Source organism: Serinus canaria, chromosome 4 (genome assembly GCF_022539315.1).
Source record: "Serinus canaria isolate serCan28SL12 chromosome 4, serCan2020, whole genome shotgun sequence".
Taxonomy (NCBI): domain Eukaryota; kingdom Metazoa; phylum Chordata; class Aves; order Passeriformes; family Fringillidae; genus Serinus; species Serinus canaria.
This window is the reverse complement of record NC_066317.1, coordinates 58,014,582-58,038,733: the sequence shown is the minus strand read 5'-3', so window position 1 is coordinate 58,038,733 and position 24,152 is coordinate 58,014,582.

Below are 24,152 nucleotides of genomic sequence, written 5' to 3'. Positions count from 1 at the left end.
AATTTCAGGGCCCTGCAGGAAATTTCATGAGTTGTTTGTCCAAACATCTGACTGGAGCAAATCAGAGGAACCTGCATTATCCTTGGGGTGACCCAGTATATTAAAATGCTGAGCATTTAAAAATGTTTCATTTTATAACTGAGAAGGCCTCTGTCTGTTCATTTGGATAGTTAGTGCAAGTTTGTTCTATTAATATCTTGCTAGACAGTACATCCTTGTTAGTGCTTTAAGGTTTTTTGCCCCTGTTATTTGACTAAGAAGAAAATATACAGGCTCTTCAGGACATTTACATTTTCTTTAAAAACTCCAAACAAACCCAAACCCAACAGGACATAACTAAAACCAAACGTACATGGAGTTGATGCAGAAAAAAAAAGACGTTTTCTCACAATCAAATGTGAGTTAACAAACAAGTAACTTGCTTCTGAAACTGAAAATGGGATGTAGCCTTCTAAAATCATTTAGACACCTTTGAAAACTGGATTTGAAAATCCTACTGACAGCATAGCCAGACTCCTTGTCAAGTACTTCTGAAGGAAGAACTGAAGGATTCTGTTTTCACTTCTGTATATCATTAACTCAGCCCATAAATAGCTAAAAATGTCTGCCAGGGCCCAGATCTTCATGCTGAGACTGACACTACAGAGGCACTGTGTAAACTTTTCACTGGTTATTCTTGCTAGTTTGGCCATCTGTATTCTCACATTAAAGATTAATGGAAATGGATAGAAGTTGCCACGGACACTACCATATTCCTAGTTCAGAAAATCAGTTTTGAGACTACAGTTAAGGTGTAGGAATTCTTGGGAAGCTTAATTTTTATGCTGCTCAATCTCATTTTGAAGTGCTTTATAGCACCAGGCCAACTGTATTTGGTACAATAGGAAACAGTGGTAGAGACTGAAATAGTCATTTCACCAGCACGTGAAAAGCACTTGTCAAAAGGCATTGTCAAAAATTTTTTCAAAGGCTGTCTTTACAGCAACAACAAACAGTTACATGTAGGAGAAAGTCCTTATTTATCTGATTCAAATGAACACAATCTGACTTCACTAATTCCTTTCTGGCAATAATTAGCATGTTGCTCAATTTATTTTAATAGCACATTAATTTGATTCCTGATCTTGCCAGAAATGCAACCAGAGGCTTCACAGTAACGAAATATATCTCTAATAGAAGCTGCCAAAGCTCTCTGTTAAGACAATTATTAAGGAAACTATTTGCATTGGTTTATTAAGTGTAACTTTGTAATGCAGTTCTAATGTCTAACTTTCACCCAGAAACATAAATTAGTAATGCAGAAAAAACATGCAGTGGAATTAGGCAAACAAAAATACAGTTGCTTTATAGGGGCTCTACAGATTTTCTTACTTGAGAAGAAAACTGTTAAACAAGGCAGGCTCAAGGCAAAAGCCACCACCCAGGGTGTCAGGCTATTTCTAGGACCCTCATCCCATGAAATTCACAGGTTTCAAGATATAGTAGGCATCTACTGGAGCAAAACCAGACTATGGAACACAAGCTAATCCCTTGGATAAAACTCTTCAGCAGAAAGTTTTTCAAAGCAGAAGAGCACAGGAAGAATCAAAGGCAACTCACAGAGCTCTTCCTTCACGGAGTGTGGGTTTGGAGCTGGCACAATGCCCAGGTGGTTTCCCCTGTAAAACAAAGTTTTGCAGCTTTGCTAAATGCTTCAGAAAGCTGTCTGAAGATCAGAGGCACTGGTAGGTTGAAATGGTGCAAGTGGACAAATATTCTGTGGGGTTTTGGTGAGTTTCCTGTGGACGGCCACAACAGCCCTGGCACCAATCAGCTCTGTGAGATGTTCATCCTTTCCTCTCTCAGAGTCTACCTCAAAGTGAACTAAGACAGACAACATGCTCAACTCCTAAAGCTTTTCAAAGAGCTTAGATATTATTTCAAGGTATTTTTAACTATTTTCATTATCTATTCCTTAAAAATAAATTAATATTTTGGAAACAATGTCCTTATTCTTACATTGTGGTTTCAAGGGATTTCAGTAAATCTTTTGCCTCTGTTTAGGACTAATTTTGAGAACAGGAAGAATGTTTTTTTTTCCTTGTATTTTAAAACATAAGGTCTATATGTGAATAGAAAATATGTATGAGGTTTCTAAATATATCCTTCATTAAATATTTTTTCCTATGAAAAATAAGTTTTTGTAAAAAATGTCAGTGTTGCTGTGGGAAAAAAATGTATATCCTGAAATCATCAGTCCATAGTATACAGGAATGGTGTCCCAGCACAAGAACATTGGCAGCATTTTAGAGAGCCCAGAAACTAGAATGCATGGGGCACTAACAGCATAGCCCCAATAAATCTTCTTGATAGAATTTATGAAACAAATACCTCTGTTGTAAGCTTTCAGAAGCTTTTTTGGTGGTTTATTGTGTTTCTCAGGAAAAAAAAAGTGTATTTTATCTGAAAATATGCTTTCCATTCAAGAAATAATAGAATAGATAGTTCCAACTCTCAATCAAATCAGCTTATGACCCACAAACCAATTGATACTTTTTCTGTGTTTGCAAAGCATGCTATTTTTTTATTTGGGATTTTTAATGCAAACATTTGAAGCTGTGACCTTGAGAGTGCTCTGTGCATAAATTAAATATTACAATTAAAATATTGCATGGAACCACCACTATGGTAAATGAACACATTTATAATTATTATCTGTAAAACTGCAGAGTGCCAGTTTTGCATAAGCTGGAGTCAACATGAGTCCTATTCTTCTCATTAATTGTTGCTTTAGAGAATGAAGATGCACACTATGGCTTCCTTTATAAAACATGACTGCAAATTTGGTTTCTTGTTTCTTTTATTGCTGTGCTATGGGAAGTCCTTACCATCCTGCTGAGGAGGAGTAAGTACAGGAATTCTTAGGAAGCCTTTGATGGAGTGAGGACACCAGTACTGTCTGTTGCAGGATGGACCTTTGTGGTGTATGTTGCAGAAATGCCTCCAGATCTGCTTGGTTTGTGTTCAGGTCAGGGTTTTTGTCTGTTTTTTGACTGAAGCAGTAATAACATGACTTTTGGTTTTGTTCCAGAAGTCTGTTCTTGCTCATGTTTTGCAGAACAGAAAGTTCTGGAGCTGTGAGGCAGTTTCTGAGGGACAGTGTTTTTGTGCTACGCTTATGACTCTATGACTGTGGTATTCTTTTGCTGAGACTTATTTGCTTTAATTGCTGATAAAAATAATTTCAGTTCATCTACATCTACTTACAGATTATGTTAACACTGGGATCCAGTAATAGTTCAACTGAAGAAAAAGTGGGGGGAAAAAACCCAGCCATTTTGAAGCTGTTTAGAAATTTTTGAAATTGAACATTTGTTAGACTACGTTCAGAAAGTTCACAAAGGTACCATTTACAAAAGAACTATTTGATTACAACTGAAGAAACGTTCCTGAATGACTTTTCATGCAAAATGTTTGTGACAAATACGTGTCTTTTTTATGGCTGAGCAATAAGGTAAATGCTACTCCTGTGGAGTGGCCAGTCCCACAACTTCTTTGTGTAGCCATCATTCCAGCAACAGACATTGACAAAGGCTAAAATGTGCAAGAACTCACCTCCTGTTTCAATGAGAGGAATTTGAAATCTCTTACTTCCCTAGAAAGTTTCTCAGTGTCTTGAAATGGTTAGCTTTTAAATTCCCTCAAAGTCTCTTTTCTTCAGAAAATGTTGTTTTATCTTTATAATTACCATCAGCAGTACTTTGCCTAGTAAATGGTACATTACTGCTTTCATACCCAAGCTGTTCACTGTGGGAAAATATCTCATTTACACTGGAGGGACTCAGTGGCTGTGTCTTTGTGCCTCTGAAAGTGCAGCATCCCAGGACAGATGTAAACACAGCATGGTTCACCTCCTGCCAGCTTTCCATCTGCAAGGCTGCCTTGGTGGAGCTGCAGGCTGCCTGGGGGCAGGCTCAGTGCACGCTGGGCAGCCTTGGACCTGCAAGCTCCCCTGTGCTGGAAAGGAGGCTTCCTGTCCCTGGTGAAGCCATTCTTGCAGGCCTCTCATGCTGAAGAGCTGAGGCTTGATAGGGCCAATAGAAGTGCCCTTTCATGAATTATAAAGACAAAGATCATTTTTCTCTATGAGGCAGAGAGAAGAGTGGGTTGTACTTTGCCTTTTCTGGTTGGGAGAACATTGACTTTTCTGTGTTGCAGGATATTCCATATATGTTTATCCCCTTTTGTTCTTGGATGAAGAATTAAATGTCCTACATTCACATCTCCCATTTACTTCATTTAATTTCTGCATCTTCTGTTTATCTGTTTAGTCAATTATCTTGTTAGTCATGACAGCATGGGAATATCCCTCACATTCTTAAATACTACAGGTAGCCACCAGCACAGGATGAAATGTCAGAATCACCAAACTTGTTTTCTAACAATACAATTATAATGGGAAGGTAAACACAAAAATACAGCTTTTACAACAACATTTGGATGATGAAAAAAACAGCTTTGTGATAAAACGAATGAAAACTTGTTTTTCCAATTTCAGTGAAAGGTTATAAAAACATTTTAAAGTATGAGTGCTTAGCAGGAACCTCCTGTCTTACCTGGGTTCATCCAAACCCTGTGCTGAGGAAAGGAATTAGTAAATGGCAGGGCAAGACGTATTATTTATACACTGTTTATGCTTTGCCCCTACAGATGACATCCTGTCTGACAGACATTGTCCTTGTGTTTTGGTCAGTGAAAAAAACCCCACAACATTTGCCCATCCAATTTTTTCCAAGTTATGTTTTGATTATGGATAGTTTTATGGGTAAATCCATAATGGAATTTCTAGTATATGTGGAACATGTTTATTCTGCATCCCTTCCCTGAAGCAATAATAAGGTGCTTGTAGCATTACAGAACTGTAATTAAAACTTTCTAGGAAGGTTATTTGTCAATCACTTATAGACAGTTCTCACCATACTCTTGCTCATAATACTGCTTTGAAAAGCAAAGTATGCCCCTCTATTTACAAGGCATTTTGCTGACTTCTCAGTTTTATTTTTATACATTCCTCAGTGTCACTTACAAGGCCAGAACCTCCTGTATGAAATGCTAATATAAATAAGGCTGGTGTATCCAATGGGGAAGCTCTGTGTGCAATGTGCCTCTGCAATTCTTTGAATGGAGATCATGTCCATGCCCAAAATATGTATGTGTTATCAAGGTCACAGACTCTACAGTAATAGATCAACTCTGTCAATATAAATGAGGTTAGAGCCTGTCTTTTCAATCCAAACATATTCTTCCTCAAAGCTAAATTAAAAGACCATAATTCCAGGGAAATCTTATGGGAGCCTTTGCTTAATTACTAATCAGGTGAGGTTGCAGTACAGTATTATTTTTCTTAAGCAAAATAAATTTTGCTATTTTTAGACCAGGACATTTTGCTTTGATCAAATTTATCAATATTTTTGGTTTCCTTTCCACTGAAGTTATCCCCTTTTCTCCAAGTTTATTAGAAATATGATATTTACATATAGCAAAAAATGTCTGTCTGTGAAGTACAAAAATTTACTGAAAAAATGATAAAGGTTTTGACATATAATAAATCAAGTTTTCATTGCTGATTATGCTCATTTGCATGGGCTTTGTTTAATTTTGTTTTGTTTTTCCAGAGACACAAGCTTTGAAATCTGCATACTGTGCTGTCAAGAAGTGTGACTTAAATCAGATGGAAGTTTTATCACTGTTAAAGAAATAAAAACTTATCAAGCCTGCTGAACAGTGAAAATAATACCTATTAATATTTTATTCCAATTCAGCTTCCTATAGAATATACTAATTAAAACCAGCACAAATCATTATGAGCTTAGCTACTTTCAACTCAGGTGGCTTTTTGTACTCAGTCTGTGGGTTTAAATAGCAGAGTTATCAAATGTGGGTTTGGGTGAAAGCTGCTGACACCAGTGCATTTGTGGAATAAGAATGTTCAGATTAGTTTGTTGAAATTGCAAAAATATCTCTCTGATAAAGTTTGAGGTTGGGGAAAAGTTCAATGGAACATTTCAATTAAACCCAAAGATACCTTTGTGAAATATTTCTAAATTCCCCAACAACATGAGCATGTGTTTGGAGCAGAATGCCCCCTTATCACAGGTGTGCCTGGTGTTAACATGGATGGTCAAAAGAATCAGCAAAACAGTCCTGATTCCTCTGCCTCAAAAATACTCAAACCCTACTTGATTTCTGCCTCTTCCAATTCAGCTGATATGGTGAGATAACATTTAGTGTCTTGTGTCTAATTGGTACATGAAGGAGCCATTGAGTTGTTGGGGCAGTTGCTTTCCTGTATCTTTTCTTTCTGCTGAATTTCAGAGTCACAATCACACTGCCCAGGCTTTACATGACATATTATGTCTTTTCAATTTTCATAAAATAGACTCAACCTGGACTCCAAATTCCAGACATTGCAGACTTGAGAAGCATGATTTTTTTTTTTTTGTTTGTTTGTTTTTGTTTTTTTTGTTCTAGCTCTGAAATGTTGCACGTGGAGGGGTTTCAAACAGTTAAAATTAGCCCACCTGTATGTTGTGTACCTCAGTATCAAGTACTGAAGACATAAATACAATATTTCACCAATGTCCTCCTGCATTAACCTGTGCAGTGCAGAGGACCACACTGATCCTAAGGTGACTTTCTGCCACCCTGAGGAGCATTGGGCTTCTGATGTGACATGCAGCTGCAAAAAAGGGTCACGTGGGGCTTGCTGCCTGTCCCAAAGCCTCTGTCCATCCTGGCACAACAGACCTTCAGCCAATGCTAAACTCAAAGCTCAGCAGGAAGCACAAGTCAGGAACCAAGCCAAGCCAAGATACTGTGGGCAACACAGTCACTTTTCCTTTGTGAGCTGTAAGGCTTCTTGAGCTGAGCTGTCTAGTTGAGAGCCCATTATCTCTCACTGGGTTCCTGCACACATCCCCATACATTCAGCTGTTTCCTATGGCAATTGGCACTTAGCTGATATTCTGCTCAGAAAGAAAAATCGGTGGCTGAGACTGATTTCTGGGCACTGCTTTCCTTTTGCATAACTACCCCTTAATTTGAGAATGTTTTCTTAAAAAAAATTAACATATCCCACACTTGTGTCTGATCCAAGGCTGAGTACTTCAAAATTTTACTTTGAGTTGAACGAGTTCAAATGTGAGTTGACCAATTTTAGAAATAGAGAATTTAACAAAAACACTGAGCTGAAAAATTTGAAGACCTCTGCATATGCTTATCTTTTTTGTAAGGTACTCTTTAAAATTTAATCTTTTTTTGGTTAGCCATATGGCATGGTTACTGGAACAGGTTACTAGAGCTGGAACAGGTTACTAGAACTAAACTTTCAGTTAATAAAACTACTTGTTAAAAAATAAAAATAAATTCACTATAGAGCTTAGCAAAGAGATTCTCATTTACATAAAAAGTAATAGAACACATCACTGGATGGTGGTACATGGAGGATATTAAAGATATATGGTAAACTACATCTAACCGTGTTTTAATCTCTGACAGATTACATAAACATTCAACTTTAGAAGAGTTTTCTGGAAGTTGCTCTGTTTGTACTCATAATCAAGAAATGCTGTAATTTTTGTGTGGGCAAATTTATTCAGATTCTCTTTCCCCCAATTTAATTTCCTGTTTAGATTAAAAAAAAAACAAAAACCAAACCAAAACATTAATAAGCCTCACTAGATGCATTCAGTGAGTGGGATTTGCTCAGAAATAGTTCATTCTTTCTTGGCTGTTAACTTTATCCCTCTTCTTTTTGTGCCATCTTGTTGGAAACCTGCTTTGAAGCATGAGAATTTACTTGACAGAATTCCTATGGCACGATTGCTGTGGCATCCGAGTGCTGGCATTAACTGATAAATCCTCACAGCACCCTTGGGAGGTGAAGGCATGCTATTATCCAAATTTGACTGATGAGGGATCCAGGTAAAAACTTCCATTAATTTTGGGAGTCCACTCAGTACAAGTCACATCTCCCTGTTTCTAGACCCTTTGCTGGGATTTAGGATGTTGGAGGACCCTGGAGTACTCTGCAAGGGGGGGAATTTTTAGAGTCACAGCTGGCAAGATTCTTCTAGAAATCACTCAGAAATCTTGCAGCTCGGGTCATCTAAGCACCTATAGATCTGTGAGACTTCTTGGTTTGCAGAAATCTTCAAAATACAGCTATTTTTTGCCAGTAGAAAAAGTATCTATATATAGACGCCATTTTTCTGTCACAGACTTTCTTTAAACTGAGTGCTGGAATATTAGATTTTTACATGAAATCGTGAAAATTATTCTCATATGGTTAAAATGCATTCAAAGGTGTACATTGGCAAAATATTATAGAAATCCTTAGAAAAAAACCTTAGTATCCACCTTAGAAATAAGTGAGTTGTTTGGGCCAAGGCAGGAAATAATTAAAATATTTTCTTGGTATTCTCTAAGTGCAGTAGGAATATAAAAATTATAAGAAATAGATTAGTACTAACACATACAGAAATCTGATAATATTTTAGTAGCACCAGGAAAAGAAAGATTCTGTTAGTAAAATTGATCTATTTAAGCAATTAATCCTATATGCATATACATGCATGTAGGTATTGTGTATCACCTTTTGCTTACACTGACTGGCCAAATGTTAAATGCAATATTTGAGATTTTTACATTATTTTAATTTAATTTAATTTAATTTATCAGGTCAAACACTAGTAGTCCATGAGAATTTGTTTGATATTTATATTACAGCTTATCAGGCATAATACATAAGTTCAAGGACTTTGGTAATTGGAAAATGACTGTTTGCTACATGTAACAATGAGCTGATTTTCCTGCAGGGAAAATGACATGGAGAAAGCAGAATTACTCTTCTTAAGTTATAAAATGGTGAAAAATGATTGTTTATGCCATCCCCGCTGGAGAGGAAATTTATTTCCCTATATCAACTTACATTATTAACTAAATAATTAATTTACAAAATATACTAATTGGGAGGCTCAGAGGCTCTATGTCTTACCCTTCCCCATCGCTAAGATCTGCTGTTTTCGGAGGGTGAGAACCTTTGCCCCACTCTGAACCAAAAAATATGTCATGGCAAAACACCTATTTTCAATACTTTACAAGCATTTTGAAAAATTCAAAAGCATGAAATTTTTAATCCTTATCTTAATGCAGAGCTACAGAGCTTGTGGGGGATGTGCATGCAGGTCCTGGTTTCCCTGGGGCTCAGAAATAAAAGACATGCCTGATACTAATCCAATTCTAAGAGTCCAAACCCAGGAAGATTCTCCAGTCTTATTCTTCCTTTCAAACCATGATCACAAGCCAAAGAATTTCCTCCATAAGATGAGGTAATTCTGTTCTGGAGAAATGTATCTAATCTCACTTTACAGGTTCAAGGTGTTAGTAAAGCTAAGTTGTTGAACTATGTAATTGGTGTAATTTCTCTGAAATGTCATCTTTTGTGAAATTTCAGCTACTTTGAAGTTCTGTTGCCTAATTTCCATTTCTAGGCATTGGATCTCGTTATGTCATTGTCAGCAAGGTTCAAAGGCCTCCCACTATTTCATGTATTCATGATCAAGCACTTATTTTATAAGCTGAGCTCTTTAAGACTCACATAATAGGGTTTACTTTTCTTATACTTTCGTTCATTATTTTGGCCCTCCTTTGAACTGCCTTTGCATTTTCACATCTTTCATCTGTGGACAACAGAGAAGATGCAGCATTGCTTGCACTGCTCTTTCTGACACTGGATGTGGTCCATAGCTGTTCATGGGCAGATCCTCTAATTAGCCTGTCGTTGGCAGAGTCTATTGTGAGCTGCTGGTGCTACATACAGTCATTTCCATGTTAACTTTTCTGTAATGCTCCCATAATATGCAGAGGAAATACACCTCGAGGGCTCTGGTTCTCTACAATATACTCATTATTTTGCAAGCAAATCTACAGGTGAACTTGTATATTTATTATTTCTCTGCATTTGCATTATATATTTAATATGTTAATGTGCATTTGTAAATTATTTTAATCTCCAGTATATAACTCTGCCCTGTATACTACAGAAAAGGTCACTTTTCTAACATGGGAGTGCAAATGCTAAAAACACCTACCATCATATTAAATGAGAGCAAAAGCATTTAGCAAACCAAGTGAGAACTAGTTCTTCAGAGTAAACCAGAATAGGAAGTGTGTCAGTGTCTCTTTATGCTGAGGTCTCACGTGTGGTTTCAGCTTTTGCTTTTGTTATTTGTATTTCTTTTATACATTTATCCTTCAAGGCACTTCTGGGCAGTTACTAAAGCAGTTTTCATCTTGGCACATGCTCCTCATTGTATACACAGTCCATCCTGCTGGCTGGATTAGTAACCTCCACCAAAAGCCAACCCTTCACAAAAACCAGCAATTTTCTGAACCTCATGAGGTGACTGAGGAGACAAATACATTGAAAATGTTTTCTAGGACTTTGATGCTTTGAATTGAATGATTGTGTCAAATAATTGTGCTTATGAATGTATGTCAGGAGCACACACCAATGAGCAGTACTTTCCCAGTACATATATAACTTAAATGCAGATGGCTGCTTCAAATAGCACATGGAATGATTCCTAAAAGTGCCTGTAATGAAATAGGGTTAGAAAAGAGCAGGCTTTTCAAGAGAGATGGTTGTATGAAGATGTCTCTGAAATAGTCTGCAGGGTGAGAAGTGACTTAGAGCAATGAGAGGTGTTGCTGGAGGAAGGCTGATCACAAGCTACCTTCCAGTAAATACTTTGCTCCACTACTGCTGTGTTTATGCAAGGGACTGATGTGGATAATGCCAATTTTTTTCAGTATATTTTTTCCAAACAGTGGTTCTGGGCACTCTAATAATCATTTTTATGCTGGAATTTTTAAAATAACAAATACATCTGTTTCACATAATGTAACATATTTTGTTGAGATTCTCAACTGGAACTTAGTTCAAAGCACAGTCACAAAAAAAGAAAGCTCCTTAGCTGTGTGCCACAATAAGACATCATGGTGTTAAGTACTGTAAGAAAAACAACATCTTATAGGCAAATAGACTGTGATTCTCAATTTCTTAGAAGTTATTGCTTGTGGTGATTAATTTCTGGTGTGACTGTGTTTTCTATTATGAAAAGAAGCATAGCAAAGCCTCACAATTCTAATTCATTTTTACGTCTTAATTCTTTTGTCTTTAAAAATCTGGTTCTAAAACTTCCTAAAAAATCACTAAGGATACATTATATAGGGAAAATAAAATAAGAAGTAATGTTTATCTTGTCTTCAAGAGAAATACTTTTATTGAGATTCAGATAAGCTTTTGTTTTTAAAAAGTGTTATTCATATTTGTCTAGAGCTTTCTTCCTCATTCTGGTTTACAGGGACTATGCCAACTTAGATTTGGCTTGTACACGGCATATAAACAAACTTTTATATAATTGAGACTGGCAGAAATATTTGTCACATTTTATTCTGATTTTATATATTTGATTCCAAACATTCTGTTATGATGATTGAAATGCATTGCACTCACTCCTGCCAGTTCTCATGGGTGAGTCTTGTAATACATTTTATTGGTCTCTAACAGGCCACAGCCCCCAAATCACATGGTTATGTGAGGTTCAGCTTTCCTTTACATGGGAATTATGTTTCTTATCCTCAGAGGAAAAGCTTGAGTATATAAAGCCTATACTTTTAAAAAATATTCAAACACTCATGGAATAAACAATGAGAGTGGTTTTTACACCCCATCCAAAGTACTTCTAAGTGCTTCAGCTCTTGGATGGCCTTATTTAGCAATGTTGTTTTGAATGTCCAGATTTGAAGACCAGTGGGGTTGCCTGCAGAGGTACTGACCCCTCCTGCATCCTCCCAGCTGGGGCTTTGTGGTGGACAAGAAAGTGATGGTGGCCTGTGGGCTTGAGCATAGAGCTGGAGCTGAGGGGCTGAGGTTAGAGTGGGTTTACTCTTGGTGTTTTTTAAATACAAGGGCTGGGATAAGCAGAAATAAAGTTTTGGAGAGCGAAAAAGGGGATGAAGGATGGATCTAGGCAGAGCTGGAAACTGAAAACCTGAAAAGATTAGTTTGAAACTTTTCAGTTTTACCCCTACTAAAATTAGCCATCCTTGACATTTTGTTGCTTTTGCTTTGAATCAGGCTGCATTTACAGGCACCTCTACATTATTCAAATGCAACCTATTTCACAGTGTTTTCAAACAACTGTTCCTAAGGAGTTGTCAGAAAATAATGAGGATCTTTTGAGCTAGCCTTATAGTCATGCATTCCTGGGGCTGAGGAGCTTCTGTGCTAGAATGAATAATTTCTTGTTGGCAACCTGACTTAAGGGGGACAACTAATTGAAAATTTGATAGGAAACATATTCAAAGAACTCTTTATTAAAAAAGGCTAATACTTTAAATAGCATGGTATGCTCTCACCCAAAAAGCTTCCAAATGGCTCAAGTTTATATGATATGAATGGTAAGGATAGAAGCGACCCATATCCCCCACTCAGGAGAACAGAGGTACCTGGGAAGATTATATAGAAACAAACATTTTCAGCTTAGTTTTACATGAATGGGACTCAGGCTGAGCAAGAATTACTTGCACATTCAGTCTATTTGAATATCACAGGGAAAATTAACTTATTAAAAAAACATTTTTCTATAATAGATCCAGAGCTTGGAGTTTGTGGTTGTGGTCTCAGATCACTCTTAACACAGACACTTCTTTGTGTTTGCATGAAATGTCACTGGCTTTGAGTGCAGTGCTGCACCATGACTGAAAGGTTTTAGGCACATTATATTATCCTCCAAACTGTTTGCTAGTTGATAACAATTTTTTTTCCTGATAGCTGCTTATTCAGCAGAAAATTTAAGTACCTGTTTAACTCCTAATGTGAAGCAGATAACTAGTTGCTTGTTAAACAGGAAGAACAGATGGGAAACTGGGCATCAAACAGTCTGTTAGGAGAGGTCCATGTGTCTTCATTCTTTGGAAGAAAAATCTGGATGGTTTCTTTACAACAGATTATATGGTTATGGCTAAAATATTAAAAAAAAAATCTCACCTTTCTATAGAAAACAGAGTATTATTACTTTATCATTCTGGAGAATCCTCAGTTTCACTGTGAATTTTTTATCACAATGTTCCCAAAGTTAACTTTTTATAACTTTTCTCCATTATTGACAGTTCTTTGCTAAAATATGGCCCAAGGTAGATGTGGATGTGTTTGTGTTGCCTTATTATCTACTTGCTTTTTGAGTGATCAAGTCTGGTTTTCTGCAGAAATTCAAAAGAAGAGAATTACAATGCTCGACTTCTTCTTTCTCATTAAATTATTTCCCAAAAAAGGTCCCTGTGTAAATTTTGTTGCTGGTTAGTGGGGAGCAAGAATGTTTTCTAGAATCTTATCTGAAAATAAGAAATAGAAATGCAGAGTGCAAGGAGAAGGTAAACAAAATGGATATGTGATGAAAATAAAGAGGAACAGCTTGTATAACAAAGTCTGGGAGGAGACTCTCCATACAAGGAGTTAAAGTAACAAGGACAGAAGAGTTATTTAAACTAAACAAAATTGTCACAGGAACAAGTGCTGGAGAACATACATTTGACTAAATTTAGTCAAATGTTAAAGTTAGAAGGTTATATAAAGTTTAAAGTTAGAAGGTTATATAAATCAATGAAAAGAATTTGTGTAACAGTTTCAAAGGAGAAAGCAGCTGGAGGGAGAAGCTGTCATCTTTTAAATTGGGAGAAAAAAATCCTTTTTCACAAGAAGCAGTTACCTGCTTCTGAGAGGAATAAAAAGGGGAGAAGTGCTCTGAAGTGCTTAGGGCTGGGGACACACAGATGTTGGAGACCCAAATTCATCCTCTAAGGCAGAAGAAGCAAAGCCATATGTTGGACTTAATAGGAGGGTAGCTACCAATCTTTCCCATTTTTTTTAGTTTTTAAGCTTAACTGGACACTTGCTGGAAGCAGAAGAATAAAAGAATTTGTCAGAGGGAAAAACGAGGGTATTTTTGGCACTGCAATAAATATGTCATCATACCAACAAAAAACTCTGATAAATAACTTAAAAATTATATATATCATATTTCCCATAATATGAAGTACTTTTGAAATATACAAGCTTTATTTATTTATTTATTTATTTATTTATTTATTTATTTACTTTTTTTAGAATCCTAGAATCACAGAATGGTTTGGCCTGGAAGGGGCCTTAAAGATCATCTGGTATGCTGAGGCAGAAAAGGCGTTTAAAGATCTAGTTTTTTTACAGACTGCTCAAAGTGAGAAAAACAATAGTCTACTTTAAAAAAACAGGAAATAAATGAAATGCTTATTACTATAAAGCTAATAAATCTTAAAAGGACTTAGCTGAGTGAGGATGTGGCCCTGCCCTGAACTTATGATAGCAGAAGTTATGAGATAAAATGTTCCAAATAGAAAAAAGGCACATGTATAATCACTTAAAGGTTGGAACTATTTAGGTGGAATGTTTTTTTAATTTTTATTAGGAGAGAGGCAAAGTCAAGCCAGAGCACAGAAGGAAAAAATGAAGATGCCAAAACTTGCTGTGACTACAAAAACACAAGCCTTGAGAGAATTTGTGGTAGAGTACAGACTAAAAGAGCCTGAGCCATCATTACTGCTTTATCCATGACAGGCTCAGTAAAAAACTTGTTTGTACTAAAGATCCCAAATTCTGTTATTTTTGTCAAAATCCAAGGTAGAGTCTGAGCTCCTTATAAAAGTAAAATAAGATAATACTGAATTAAGTGATATGAAATTTGTTTATTTATGCAAATTTTAAAATTTATGCATATATATATATATATATATGTCTTAAAAGTTAATATTTGTCCTTAGAAGTTAGTATATGTTGGGTAAACATTGATTAATTGTTTTTCTTTCAAGAAATCACTCTGGAATCTGATACTACTAAAATGCTTAGTATCTCTTTCTAATGATTTCCCCTCAGCCCCACCTTCCCCCTTTTCCAGGTGTCCTTGACTCAGAGTGCACGTGCTGGGCCAAAGATAATGAAGCAACTTTGCTTCCATCTACTTGCCCAGATATAACTTTGTAAAGGATCAGAACCATGTAAACTTGTAGTAATTGTGAGCAAACCAATTAAACAATTGCTCATTCTGTAACCAAAAGGGTGTGAGGCTGGAAAACCTCCTGTCCTCCTGAGCCTTGTAGCTGCCTAAATGGAGACATAAAATAGTTGAGTCATTTCACTCAGGGTCTAGTCTGGGAGTGAAGTATCAATGCTTTGGGAGAAGTGACTTATGCAGGGACATCTGTGTGACATTTAAAAGCAATAATTGTTTTAAACAATGTATGAAGAACTCTCCAATAAACATGTTTTGTCCTTTACTTCCCTTTGAAACTTGTTATTCATTCCTTTTCTCTCCTTTTGATGTCGAATCAGAATTTAGGCTGGCATTATAATCCTGAAACATCTGGAAATTGTAAAGCCAGAATGAAATCTCTTGATGAGTAAATAGGAGATTCTTAAAAGTTGTTTTTTCACTTTGGCTTTCATATCTGGGAAAAAAAGTACTTTTATGCTTCTTACACAATGTTCTCATGAGGACATTCCTTCCTACCATCACTTTTTGCAGAAAACATACCTTAGAGTAGTGGAAGCTGATTTCAATTTTTCATAAACTCTATTTGCTGCTTAATCACTGAATTTAGTGGTAGAAGACTGTGTTCTTAGAGTGCACATCTCTGACTCCACCTGTGCAGGACTCTTTGATCCTGCTGCCTCATTTTCAGTGATATTTGCCAAAGCAGATGCACTGGACTTGTAGAAGAAGCAAGGCAGACCAAAATGTAAACTTATTCTTTACAAAGAAATATTGATATTGGCTATTTTCTATTTTAAAACCTATCTTAAGAAAACTGACAGCTGACAGTGCTTTCATGTGCTAAAACCCAGACTGGCAAAAAGCTTAAAGCTTAAATTATTTCCATTAGAGAGCAGGTGTTAGTGGAAAACAAACACTGGCAGAGTAAACAGCTATTAAAAATACTGGAAATACCAGTTTTAATGGTGGATAAAAATAAACTGGTCTGGATCCAGGTGTAGGTATAGGCTAGACCTATGTTAAAGTGATAAGGGGAGGTCAGGTTATAGCCTAAGGTCAGGTTATCATATGGCATTTGACACTGATTTTTTGGGGGGCACAGATTTAACTCTCTCCCTGAAAAATCCAGGCCTCAAATTCATTGCTGGTATGCGTTTCAAAGTACTGAAAGGTTTGTATGCAACACACTACCTAATATTCCCTTCTAAAATCCCTTAAAAGGTTCATCAGGAAGGAATTTTCCAAGAATTCCCTGACAGTTTTTTGAACAAGGTCGGTAGCAATACAGTGATCAATGCTGTGTTTGGCCATGTAGTTCCTAAATTATTCTATCCTGTTAATGCTTGATCTGAGAGTGGCTCATATTTGAATTTAAAAATAAGGCAATGCAAGCTCATTTTCAAAACAAAATTATAGACCTTCTTCAAGTAAGTGACAGCATGTTCCCAACACAGCTTGTGGCAAAACTGCCAAATGGTTAAGTAGGAAACATATTTAGTAAGGTCTGTGTATCAGCACTAGACCTGAATTTACATCAACCTGCTTGTCAAGGCAGCCAGAGATGGGAGGTGAGGGACAAAGGAACACTTCTTCCTTCTTGCAGTATATTTGTGGGGGTCTCTGAAACTGTATGAACTGAAAAACATGCACAACTATGCTTACAGTTTGCTAAAGATAAAGTAATGTACTCTGGAGTTACATAGTAAATCTTTGATTATATTACAGTCATATAGATATTTCAGAATGTCTAAAGGAAGTCTTAATAAAACTTTTTCTGAAGATGTTGCAATAGAACAAACTGGAAAGTTGAAAGCTTTTCATTTTCATGAGAAACCTGAATTAAAATATCTGATGCTATCACATGATAAGGGCAGTTTTCTGTCAAGAGCAGGGCAATAAAAAATTTGAGTTTTGCCACCTGATAGCTTTGATACTCTCTAAATCTCTCATTTCATATTTTTCCTTCCTCCATTACTCATCCTATTGCATTGCTGAGATGGAGCTACAAATAATTGCAACATGACATTCATTATTTGCAAAGTGGGGCTTCACTTATCTCAGCACTTTGTACTACTTAATGGTGTACAAGAAGTTTCTGGAACAGCTATGTGGACAGATCCTTGGAGAGCACGTCATAACTTTAAAAAATGCATAATAAATTCCTCCTATTTTAAATTACGTGCTAAATTAAATTATTAGTAGGATTTCATTGTGTTGAGTCGTTCTTCAGAAAAGAGTATCTGAGATTCAGATATTCATGCAGGATTAGTGGAATTTCTATTTATTCATAGATTTCAAAACAGTCATGATAGATGGGTGTTTCTACAGGGAGAAAGTAATAGCATTTGCAATGCCTCTGGAAATTAAATAAAACTCCTTATGGGTAATTTAATGGAAGCAAGTAATGGACTGTGAAGACCCATGTACTTAGTGCATGTCCAGAGCATGGTATTTGGGGTTTTGGATGTTGACCCTGTTGAATAAGTTTTGTTCATTTGTTCATTCATATTTTCTATTTTTAAAGTATTTAAAATTGCGTTTTAGCCATGCAGGAGCACTCTACTCTTGATGTCCACTGGTAGGGAGTTGGAGCATTGAGAGACTCAGAATTAGGTCTGAGTCAATTGCAGACCCATCACAATGGAACTACCTTCTGGATGGAATCACCATCATTTTGTGTTTTGTCTCTGCATTATATCAAAAGGAAAGCCAATTCATTTGATCTAATTCAAGCCATTTCTAGGGACCCAGAGCTGAGTTACAGCAATGGCAACCATGCAGAATTTTCAGACATTTTAATATAATTATGAATGCACAGGTGCATCTAAATTTCATCTGCTTTACTTCTATGTTATGATAGGATTTCTTTAGACTTATATGTAAAAATGGAATAAGAAATGTAAATAAAAATACATTCTTTTTAATATCAGAGGGGAGCAGATGCCACTTGGAGTAGTTTGCTGGCATCAAAGAATTATTGAACTTTTGAGGTCACTTAGTTCCAAATTTCCTAATCTGATAACTCTGAAAAGTTTAAAGAAGTGACAAAATTGTCACATACTACAAAACAAACTAATTCTAATTAGTGCAAATGGAAATTTGTGAAATTTGTGCCAATTGTTGACAAATAGGATGGAAGGAATAGTTCAAAAAATCTTCCAGACTGAAGTCAGAATTAAGCAATTGTGCATTCACTAGGTTATGTAGCTATCATTGTCAAATTTCCTTTGTGAAAAATACATTCTCTTAGGAGCCATCCATAAAATAATTAGCGTTATAGAATTCATCTCTTTCTTCTGTTGAGAAGTTACCAAACTAAAAGGTGAAGCCAGGTATTGCACAGAAATCATGAAACTGTAATACAGTGGAGCAATGTATGCAGCTTGGAGTGCTAAGGCCTCTTCAGTCCTAAGATCCATTCTACAGGTTAAGTAAAACCAGAACAGAGGTTGAAGATTTTTTTTCATCTGTAACACTCTTTAAGAAGGCTGAAAATTATTGCTGCCTTTACAGACCTTGTTGATTCCCCCCCAGTGAAACTGGTTTTATTGCAGATTCACAATTTTATTTGAAATGTCCCTTTATCTTGCCAAAGCATATTTGCTCATGTAGTGCACCTGCTTCATCACTGATGTCAGCTGAGCCCTGGATCCAGTGATTTCTAGAAAAGACTCCTGCAGAACCAGCCATAATAGTTCAAAACTTGTGAACAGTTGCTCTCTTTCTATCAGGAAGAACAAAAAGGAAAAGAAACTGGTTGGCTTGAGGTAGTGAGGCTGTTAGTGCAGCATTTGTCAGAATAATGGGGTAGATGTTAACCACCCAAACCACCAGTATAAACACATTTTAACTGCTGAAGTGGCCCACAGGAAGTCAGAAACCTTCTCTGTCCTCTCATGCACCTTCTATGTGCACCTGGCTGGGTCTGACCTTGTTTATAGGGTTTAGTTGGAAAAACTAATTTAATGTGAAAGGTCTTGTAGCTTTCTGCACACAGTGTGGGTAACTCCCCAAAGGTGGGAGCTGCCTGGTGGGAACATGATGCCCCTTCTGAGAGGTTCTGGCAGGTCCTTGCACACAGGAAGCAGCAGGAGCCTCACTCCAAAGACCACTTCTTTCTAATATCTTTGACAAATTCTCAACAGTAAAAAGAAAAAACCCCAGTCATTTCAATTCAGTGTAATAATTTCTAATATTAACTTGTGAAGTAATGATTCGTATTTACAGAAGTTCCACTGATAATCAAATTAATAATAGAGTTATGCTTGCTTATATTATAAAAATGAATGATAAAGCATTGAATTTTGCTTTCAAGCATCAAAGATTTTCTTATTTTATAGGTCCTTTTCCTTTCCCATTCACACTGCCTCTTGTGTACTTTTTTTGCCCAGTTCCCTGCCCATGTAAAAGTGTCACTGAGTGCTGATGAGCAGCAAGCCAAGGCAGTGACTCCAGCCTGCTCAGCTCTCTCTCTTGTGGTCTGCACTCAGGTATCAGCTTAAGAAGACTCTTCCAAGCAGCTTAACATGTGAATTGGGTTCCCTTAGGCTTGCATCTAACTGCTAACATGGTCAAGTATGAGTTATTACAGTCCCTCTGTGTCAGCTCCTGCCTGAGCTTTGCCTGAGCTCGTGTCCAAGGCCACACCAACCCTGTGGCTCCACATTCTCTGCTTTCCTGTGGAGCAGTGTCCCAGACTGTTTATCAACATTCAGGGACAAAAATGTTATTGAATCATAATTTGGGTGAAAAAGAACCCCCAGGGGCCATCTTAACCCCCACTCAGCTGGACCTGGAGGGACTGGGTTGCTCTGAGCCATGTCCAGTCCAGCCCTGCACACTGTTTGTGCTGACCACACACAGCAGCTGGACACCCTGCCCTGCCTGTGGCCACCTTATTCTCATCACCCTCAGGAGCAGCCCCAAATTTCCACCACCTCAGGCCTCCCTGCAGAGAGAGGATTCCACCTCAGGCTGCAGCTCAGCCAGCATCCATGTGGCAAAGCAGGCATGAAAGTAGTCCTGACTAAATCTGGTCCTGACTAAATCTAGTCCTGACTAAAGCAGCATGGGGTGGGAAGATAATGAAGATAATTAGGCAAACTAATTAATACCCAGACTTCCTCTGTGCCCTGCACTTGCCACTCACTGTGCTTGGGAGAGCCACAAGTGTGGTTTCTTGATGGTTCCTTTGTGCTCAAAGAGAACTTTAAACAGGTTATTTTCGAGACATGTGGCAAACTGTTCATAGAATCATAGAATTTTTAATGCTAGAAAAGACCTCTAGTGTCATAAAGTCCAACCTTTAACCCAAAGCTGTAGTGTTCACCACTAAACCATGTCCCCAAGTGGCACAACTGCATGTTTTACAAACACTTCCAGGAATGGTGACTCCATCACTTCTGTGAGCAGCCTGCTCTGGTGCTTGAACACTCTTTTGCTGTAGAAATTTTTCTTAATATCCAATCTACCCCTCCCCTGGTGCAACCTGAGGCCATTTCCTTTTGTTCTGTCACTATTTACCTGGGAGAAGAGATTGACTCCCTGGCTACCACCTCCTTCAGGGAGGTACAGAGAGTGACAACATTCCCCCATAAAACTCATTTTCTTCAGGCTAAACACCCACAGCTCCCTCACCACTTCTCATAAGAGCTCCAGCCCCTTCACCAGCTTTGTTGTCCTGCTCTGGACAAGCAGTTCTTTCCATTTTCCTGCTTTTATGCCATTTATTACTACTTTGTCCTCACCTAGGTAGCAATGTGTGTCCCCTAAGCAGAAGGATGCTGCTGATAATTCTGGATTTGATGAATGGAACATTATTTTTTTTTCTTTTTAATATACTTTCCTTTTTTTCTGGAGAAGGATATGCTGCACAAAAATCCATTAAGAATTTGGAATTTCCAAATACTGCCATAAATAAGCAAGTCTACAGAATATTTCTGAATTTATTTATCTTTTTATTGCTGGTTCTGATTTGTCTTCTACAAAAGTGTTCTTCTGAAATACTGTTGATCCAAATTCTGTCCAGCTTCAGGGACTCCAGGGTCTGCTAGCTTCTGGCTGGCATCAGTTCAGTAGTGCAGAGTGCTCTGTAAAAGGCACAACCCAAGTCCAACTCATTCTTCACCTCTCCTTTGCACTTGCTCTGGAGAGGTAAAGAAAGATAATTAAGCAGAAAGAATGTGGAATAATTGCCATCCATGTGTCTTTGAATGCAAATTATCGTCTGTAAGGTGGAGATTTTTACATCATCTCTGTAAAAGAAAGAAGCACAGGCCCATAGATACTTAACTGAACCTAAAAGGTATTCCAGCACAAAAAAGCAAATCTAAATGTGCTAAAGTCTTTCTGTCGAATTAAAATAATGTTTTTTTACTAATTAATGAATGCTACCTCTAAAATATGATAGCTCCTATAGATTTGTCTTTAAATAGCCATTAGGAGTAAAAAGATAAAATGGAAAAGTGACAGAGAATTAAAGAACAGGATTTAAGATCCCACAGACCACTGTTCAGACTATTAAAATAAACTGAAATACTGCATAATTTATGATGTGGGGTTAAAATAATCGATTTAAAAAATTAAACAGAGTTGAAGGGTTAGCAGGAATTTATTAGAGTTGAGCAGCATATGGCATTTTGGAAGAAATTTATATTATGCTTTGTAAGGAAAGTTACTGAATTAAATTTAATGACCAGAGAAAATGTAGTCATCTGTATGGTTCACAGTGATTGTAGGTAACCTGAGATGAAAGAAAAATAAATGGGCTTCTAGAAGTTCTAGTAATTTTTGCCAAGATTCATCTTACTTTATTTCAGCCATCAAAACCAGCTCTAATCCAAAGGAGTCATCCAGGCTCACTCTGTAGTCAGTGGAGAGAAAGAGTGATCTCCTGAGAGCTGTTCATTCTCTCTTAACATAGATAAGATGAATTACCTTTTCTTTTCATTGTCCATCTCTCTTCACTCAACACAGAGGAGTGTAGATGGTTAATTTAGACAGAGAATACTATTTATTTCTCCAGTCCTTTGTTCTCTGAAGTGTACATATTTAGACTAAGGATTGGGCTACAACAATTCAAGGCTTTTAAAGTTTTTTCCCTCTAGGAGGCAACCCAGTGAGGATTTCATGGCTAGTGTCTCTGGAGCATCACTACAGCATCCATCAGCAGGGCTTACCTGGTTACTCTGTACCTTCTTTGTGGCTGCTATTCCAACAGATGAAAACACAGTCAAATGCATCCACTGCAGAGATTGGCTGGGTTCTTGAGATTACAAATCCATATGTTCATCTGGACTGTCGTATGGCCTGTCCCTGCAATGCCTCCTGGTTTGGGCTATGGAGCAGGTGACAGAAAGCCCTTAGTGGAAAGCAAAGAAAGTGAAGAGTCCATGTGGCTCCTCCATCTGCTGCCTCGTGTTTCCTCCCTCCCAGGTGCAGTTATTTTCAGACAGGCTGTTGATGCAAACTTCCTTCCATATTTTTTGTGTGAACCGTGAAAACAAAGATTACAAATGCTAATCACTAACATCTATCAGTTATTTTATTTTTTTATATCAGGTTTCACTTGTGGTGAGAAATCAGCACTTCATCTGTTGGTGCTAATTAGCTTGTGTCATGATCTCCACAGCAACTTCACTTCTGAAGGACGTTTTCTGTTGAGTTGAGTGAAATGCCAGATGTCAAAAGTTCAGATTAAGACCAGCAATCCAAAACCTGAGATTTAGCCACCCTTTGAGACCTCAACATTTCTGCTTAAGCATCTGACGATAGTTAAGAAACTCAAACCTTCACCTTTATTTAAACTGAAATTTCTAAATATCAGTGCTTTAATAATCTTTAAATAAAAATGACAGTAGAGCACGAATGGACTTTATTAAATCTGGCATACTGTGCTGATAGGGCAAACAGAGCAACACAAGAGCAAACTGAGATTGAAATAAATCAAAAGATTTTCTGAGTAAAATGATTAAATTCTTCCCCTTCCCATCCTTTTTCATGTACATGAGACTCAAATTCAGTATCACACATCAATACACAAGCAATTTTTTTACAGGAAGGAATATATTGGTAGGCAGAAGGAATACCAATCTCTGTGAAAGGGTATTACAGCACTTATTTTGTAAAGATGTCCAACAATATGCTTCAGGGCTTAAGTTGTTCTGTTAGTTTTGGCAGCTGGGGGACTGGCAGAGACAGCACATATTTTTTTTTGATCCGGCATGGAACTTCTTACTTTGACTGCTTGGATTGCTGATTGTGCAAGTTGAAAATTGAAAGAGAGAGAATTGATGTTGTGGGGAGGAAGATGGGAGAGAAGGAAAAGAAATAACATACAAATTGAGTTTGGAGTGTGACAGTTGTGTAACAAATGAAAAAGGAAGCATAGCAGGGTTGTCAGGAAGATGCTAGATGATTCTTCACAGAGACACATGCATCTATGAGAGAAAAACTATTCTTCCCATTATCCCTTCCCCTATCTTCTCCTACAAAACCCACTTATAGTTTGGTTTCAACAAGTTTTACAACTCTACAGTTTTGATATGCCCATGAGGAATATTGCCTCAGCAGGTGATGTCAGGCCCAAGACTCATATTTCCTGCATCTCAGTTTGATTTAATGATTTCAAAATTATATAGCAACAGACTGTGAAAGCTAGTTTGTGCTGTTGTCCTCTGGGACTTCAACAAAGATCTTCTTTGCTTTTCATTCTTCCAGGAAATCATCTCTGTGTCTTCCTCTGCTATTAGTACCTGTGCTGAACCATATATTCAATTTGACACTCAAGCAGAGAACTAATGTATCTGAGACCATTAACCAAATTTTCATTGTCAAAGCTACATTTCTGGGCTTAAAATGGAAGTTTTTCTTGTCTAAATGAGTTTAACTGCTAATTAGTGCTGAGTTCATGCTAAGTTGTTGTGGTTCACAAAATGTCTTTAAAAGATATCTGAGTAGGAATCTTGTGCCAGTGAAGCTGTCTTTCTCTTTATTCATCTAGACAGGGATAGAAGGTTCCTTCAT